The sequence below is a fragment of the Bidens hawaiensis genome, unplaced genomic scaffold (assembly GCF_021521415.1).
Source record: "Bidens hawaiensis isolate Kalapana, Puna unplaced genomic scaffold, B.hawaiensis_p1.1 tig00057099_1, whole genome shotgun sequence".
Classification (NCBI taxonomy): Eukaryota; Viridiplantae; Streptophyta; class Magnoliopsida; order Asterales; family Asteraceae; genus Bidens; species Bidens hawaiensis.
In genome coordinates, this window is record NW_027500312.1 from 47640 (window position 1) to 54536 (window position 6897).

General features: G+C 34.8%; 1 pseudogene across 1 annotated transcript; it reads left to right on the forward strand.

Moving 5' to 3' along the window:
- The first annotated feature begins 1176 nt into the window (after positions 1-1176).
- On the forward strand, positions 1177-5704 carry LOC143601788 (5'-adenylylsulfate reductase-like 7; annotated as a pseudogene). Its single transcript, XR_013147718.1, has 4 exons — positions 1177-1318; positions 3709-3890; positions 3989-4113; positions 5078-5704. The product of XR_013147718.1 is annotated as a 5'-adenylylsulfate reductase-like 7 (transcript).
- Positions 5705-6897: the final 1193 nt, after the last annotated feature.

Sequence of the window (6897 nt, forward strand, 5' to 3'; positions counted from 1 at the left end):
TTTTGACAAATCAGATTGACACGTAAGCAAAAACATAACGGAGTTAGTGTTCCGTCAGTCGCGGACTGGTGGAAGCAACGAATTTTGAAGTTGGGACCGTTGCCAGCCAAAATGAAAGTTAGGACCAGTGCCGGCAAAAATGAAAAAGTTGGGACCAATAAAAACCATTTTTCCTTTAAAATAATATAAATATATAGTCACGCTTAACTTTTAATTGTGGAGGGAGGGTAGTTTTTTGGATAAAACTTTATAAAAAAACAGAATTACTTTAAAAAAAATAATTTTTAATATGGGTTCGTAGTTTTTTTGGATAAAACTTATGTAATTGCATCATTTGTAAGTGTAATTTTATTTTCATGCTACGATTGTAATGTTGCTTATCTACTTTATTAAGGATGTTTGATGAATATAAATATTTATTTTTTTTAAAATTAAATATATATTGTTTTTTTTAATAAAGAATTTTTTTATATTTCTAGACACTTTTAATAAAAAGTAACATTTATAAATTTATATTTATTTAATAAAAATAGTGAAGTTTGAATTACTAACGGGTACGAAAAATTTGGTTTGGTTGGGTATAATAGGTGAAAGAAATAGAAATTAATTTTATAATATAGATCTTGCTGGTGAATGAGAAAGGTATAAATAAGATGGTTGGTGGTGTGGTGATTTGGTGGATGTTTGGAGCGTTAAAAAGGTTGTGGAGTGGCACATGTATAGTCCAGTCATACGTTGACGTGTATTTATTTGGGCCATCGTATTGTTGGTAGCCACTAGCCAGCCAGAGTGTCGGGTCGGACTCAATTACGGATCCAGATCCACCTCTTATTTATTATATTAGTCGCCGCCATCGTTTTCCCGTCAACGGAACACATTACCCTTACCTTACCTTACCCAACCCGAGCCCTAATTTCCTGCAAACACAATCAATCAACATTTAATCCTTCAATTAAATTCCCAAATTCACCACCAACACCATCCAATTCGTCCTTAATTTCCCCAAATTCATTCACAAAAGAGAGGTATTGATTTAATAGATTCCTAAGCATCTTATTCAATTGCTGTGCTGGAGTTTACAAATTTGCGAATCAGGATAATCATTTCTCGATTGAAGATGACGTCACCGATGAAATCTTATTACGTCTTCTGGATGATGTTTATTATTATTATTATTATTATTATTATTATTATTATGTTCCCGATTTCGTCTTACGCTTCATCATCATCATCGTTGTCATCGCCTCGAACGACGTCGTTTCTTCGTGATCTGCAGTTTCAATGCCCTACGAATGTTATGTACACGTGGCCAATCGAGGTACCTTCATCTCAGTTATGCTATTATTATGACTTTGTTCTTTGAGTATTTACAGAATAATATGTGTTTTCCATGGTGGTTGGTTTATTTAATCTATGCTGTGTTCTATTAAATTATGATATATGTGTGCATATATGATTTTTATATAGTTGATTGATCATGAATAAAATAAGTGATGAAAAGGTTTATGGTGCTCATCTTTTATTGATTTCACTAGACGGTGGAGAACAAGGGTTATCGATCGGGCTCTAGCATGCGTAACTGCATGACGTAGAAGTATAGAACTATAGAACAAATATTGTCAACTGGATAACTTATTGCTAGGTGCTAGTCGAGCGGTGGGGTAGAGACTAGTGCATAATCGGGATTAATCGGATTGGAATTTATATGTAATTTTTTAGATATACACATATATACCAATTTCTATATATAATTTTTTTGATTTTGACTAATTTTGACCAAATAGCGATTAATCGAAGACTAGTCAGTGGGGTACAGAGTACAGACTAGCGATTAATCAGGGAGTAATCATCGCCTAGTTGGGATTTTTATAACCATGCTGATAAGTAAGCAAGCAGTGCAAGGATATTTTATAGACAAGACACTAATAGTGGTAAAAACGAATATTGTGTGTAAGTTCTATGTGACTCAAAGTGTAAACAGCATAACAAGGCAGTTTAGCAGCTCTCCTGTGTCATTCATAATGATCTTCATAGTGCACAATGGTTAATTTATAAACGACGAATTAAGTTTTTTATTTTGAATGTTAAATTAAGTTTTAGAAATACCCTCAAGTTATTAAATATAGGGGTTAGACATTGCTTATTTTGTATGTTATGCGTTTACAGCCAAATAATATAGAATAAAACAAATCTGAGCATTCTTCACATATTTTCTGGCTTCTCGCATTCCCACAGATCCAGATACTCAGGCAGAGTCAAATTTAAGTTTTCGGTCTCTCAACATTTCTTCTTAGTTGAAAAGAACTTGTTACCGAGTTCTTTGGATAAGTCTATTGCGTTTATAATTCATTGGGGGCGTTGATAAGAATCGGAGATCGAAAGCTTATAATTAAGATAAACAGCCTGATTTGAGACAGACAGGCTAAATATCCACTTACAAGGTGTAAATCTAGATTGATAAAAACATCGACATAGAAACAAACGAAGAACAAGCTACTAATACTAATCCTGGTAAACGGTTATTGAGCTTAACTTTCCCACTAGCTTCCCCCCTGCAAATTCTGTGGTTCAGTTTGGGTTGGCGGGAATTAAAAACCTAGCCTTTAGCCGACCAAGTGATTCAATCTGGTTGGGTCGGGCCTTTCATTTCTTCAGGATTGTTTGAGTGTGTATCATGTGTACACTGCCATCATTTTGAAACTCTTTGGTTTTGACCTTGGAATGTTTATAGAGATGAGATCCTCATGTTTGTTGGAGAGGTCAACGCTATTGGTTGACCTAAGGTTTTTATTTTTTGCTCCAATAGTCGTTGTCCTTGCAATATAAGACTAGTGCGCGCACACTACTTTTGGTTTTCAGGTTGATCTTTTTTTTTCTATATCTTAATTTGTTCTACCCAAATACTCTCAATTTCAAAGTCACTGTTTATAGCTCTGATGCCCCTGCGTGCCCTTTTCTTGCCAAAATATAGCATGAAAGAGTGTAAAAAGAGAACAGAAGAAAATACTTCATTTTGTACTATTATCTTGTACCTTTTGTACACATTTTGCATATTTACAGGTCAAAATCTGTCTCATCTACCCATCATTAAGCCCGTATCTGTAAGCGTACGATAATTCTCACGAACACAACTCTTTGACTCCCACTAACTGTTATTGATTTGATGAGCATAGAGGCTATTCATAACCCTTATCTAACGAAAGCATTAATGATCAATGGGTATCTTCTTCCACCCTGGGATTATGGCTTACTTTTCTCAGGAAGTATCTCAACTGGCTCTATGTCATTGGGTTGCAGATTACCTTAATCTCTAAACTCTTTGGTTTAGACTTTAGACTTTCGAATGCTCATTAGTGAAGTCAACTTAATTTATTGGGTTTCTTATGTTGAGGTTTTGGTCTCTCGTCAATGATGAAAAGGAAACCAATGCAGACATGTTATAAACAAAACAACAAACAAATATATTGTAAATATATGAAGACCATACGATTATAGGCAAACCTATTGCATAACATAAACAAACCTTTTGAGACAACTGTCACCGGTAAGTGCGACTGTCGAAATATTATATTAAATGTCACCAGTAAGTGGGACTGTAGGACATTGATACTATAACTATTATGTGCCATCAGTTAGCTTTTCTGTCAGTATGCCTGTTTTATAAACTTATGGAACCTAAATTTAATGCTAATGTTATTCTATCTGCAGATGAATGGGGAGTCTCTTGACAAGCTTTTGAGCTCCAATCAAATGAACACATATGTAGCCATATTGTTCTATGCTTCTTGGTGCCCATTTTCAAGAAACTTTCAACCCAAGTTTGATGCCCTCAGCTCAATGTTTCCACAAATCAAGCATGTGACGGTTGAACAATCTTCGGTTCAACCAATGTAAGTTATTGAATTAAATCACCTTTTGTTTAACAAATTCTGTCCTTAGGGCTTATTTAGACCTACTCACCTTAATTTTGTAATAATGATCTTTACAGTGTTTTTTCGAAACATGGAATTCATAGTGTTCCTACGGTTTTGTTGGCCAACCAAACAACCAGAATGCGGTTTCATGGCCCGAAAGATCTACATGCATTTGTTCACTTCTATCAAAAAGCTACAGGTACGTTTTCTGGATAGAATTTTGGTCAAATGTGACATTTACTATTCTTCATAGGGTGTAAACGAGCAGGGTTCGAGCTTGCTTAAGCTCGAGCTCGGCTTGTAATATTTTCTTTAAATGTTTATTGTTTAGTGATTATTTAGTTATGTTATTTATATTTTTTTATGGCTACTTTTATGTATATTTATAAGAACAAATTACACTTTTTGTTTTTTAGGTATATAGAAAATTTCAGGTTTCGTCCTTTAATTAAGGAAATAACAAAGTTGTCCTTTATGTTCAAGTTTGTTTACACATTTCGTCCTTTCCACTAGCATGCGCTAGTTTTGTGTGTTAAGTCCAGTCATGTGCATTTTCTTTTCTAAAGATTATTTGTGTAATTAACTTTTAGATGGGCATGGGCCCACCACTTTATAAAATTACTTTAAAACAGGTTCTACTCACACTCTCTAATTACACAAATAATCCCTGAAAAGGTGAATGGACTAAACTCCCCTCATGTGCAAGGCGCTTGGCTGGGTCCAACAGAGAAATTTTACATTTGTTGGTGGAACATAAGTAATTGTGACAAAATTTGAACATAAAGGGCGATTTATGTTGTTTTTTTTAGTTGGACGCAAACTGAAATTTTCTATGTACGTAAAGGATGAAAAGTGTAATTTGTTCTATTTATAAATATAACTGTTATCTATAACATAATATATATATATTATTTAATCATTATTTTATGTTAATTATTATAATGTGAATATATATTAAATAAAAATTATACAAATAATAGCCTTGTGAGCCTAGTCAATATTGATGTTTGAAGCTCGTTTATTAAAATGAACTTCAATATAAGTCCAGGCTCGATTTAAAGCTCGACTTTAAATAATTTTTTTGTGAGCCGGGTTGATTATCACGAGTGGCTCTGCTCGTTTACACCCTTCTTTTTACATATTAAATTATGATGCTATTGCAGGACTTGAGCCAGTAATGGACTTAACCAAAGACCCAATCATCTTCCCAGAAAACAAATCAACAATTTCTGAATCACACAACAAATACCAACTGAAGAACATGATCTCAAGGGAACCCTATCTCGTTTTCTCCATTTTCTTCCTCCTTTTAAAGACACTTTTATACCTATATCCAAACATGATATCCAACATTATCGCGCTATGGCTTGCAAACATCCCACGTTTTGAACCTTTCAATCTTTGGTGAGTCAAGACAGCTTTTGGCTCGTGTTCTTCAATTAGTCGACTTCAAAAGGGTGTTTAGCAAGCTTAAGCTCGTTAGAAGCGCCCGTGCATGGACTTCATCATTGGCTTCATTTTCATTTTGCAAGGCATTTTCATTTAGAGCACCACGAGAGTGAAAGTTGTACACTTTCATGATGGGATTTCGGAAACATGTTTTGGATTTGTGGCTTAGGGTAGAGGTGTTTGTAAATTTGAGAACAAAGTTTGATGTGTTTTTTGTATAATATGTGTTAGTGAGCAACGGTCCAAAACTGATTAGGTTTCGGGTAATGCAGTTTGGTCTTTCACATGTAACCGTTTTGAATAATTACCAAGTGTTTTTGGGATGTTTGTTTATAACATACTCTGAAGTCTGAATGTTAAAAGTGGGAATTTTTATAAAATATTGTGATGCAAGTTTTAACCAAGCTTTAACTTATGACGGGTGTATTGAGTCGCTGCTTTTATGCTTTTCCCTAGCGGTATTTTGCACTTAAATTACATACCTCAGCTTGTGAAGTAAATTATCGCACCTATTGGTTGGGATCGACTTTTTCTTCCCGAACGCAGCAAAGATTCCTTGAGAGTGAGTGGTTTGCTTCATTATAGTTTATTGGAATATTTGGTATCATAGATTAAAATGATAACTGATTGAAGTGGGTTTTGCTACGCCTATACAAAAGAAGACGTTTTTGTTGTTCGGGTTAACCTATTTAACTAAATATATTAACCCGCTAACCTGTTCAACTAGTTTACAACCCCATCGACCATATTAACAAGTTCACAATTTGTTAATACCCATAATGAAGAAACACTAATCCGAACTGGGTAGTCCGAACTGGTATTTCCACAGATGTGAGTATACTGAAGTACTGAGAACAGATCCAAGCTGATGCCCGCAAAACAGAACACCGTTAAGTCTCGTTACGGGAAGGACAGAGTGGGAGGTCTTCCCGTAACCACCCTCCGGCGTGAGAATAAGTATCGTACTTTGTTTGGAATAAAGTAAGACACAATATGTAATTGCTTAAGGCTTGAGAGTGTGAATGAATACCTCGAAGAGATGGTCTTCGTATTTATAGCCAAATGGGGGAGGGAAGGTGATTGGTGGAGTTGTCACTGGGCTGGCATATCGTGTATACCCGTACACGATAAGACACGAACACGATAAGACACGAACACGAAATGGGTATACCTGTACACGACACGAAAAATTTTCGTGTACCTGTATCTTAAACACGAACACGAACCTGTTAATACCTGTAATACACGATAATACACAATAAGAGCTGTTTAGTAACACAAATTTGACAACCTGTTTAGGGAAATAAAAGTCGTCAAAAGTTCATAAAAGTCTTAAAATAAAACATAAATCCATGATCCTTAACAATTTTAAGACAAAAAACCATAGAAGCAAACAATAACAAGCAAACAAAAGTCGTTGAAAGTTTATAAAAGTTTTAAAATAAAGCATCCGAATTCTAATCAAACAACATCAAGTTCCAAACTTCCAAGCTCCAATTAGTCTTTCTTCTCAAATCTTTAATTCCAAGCAAGC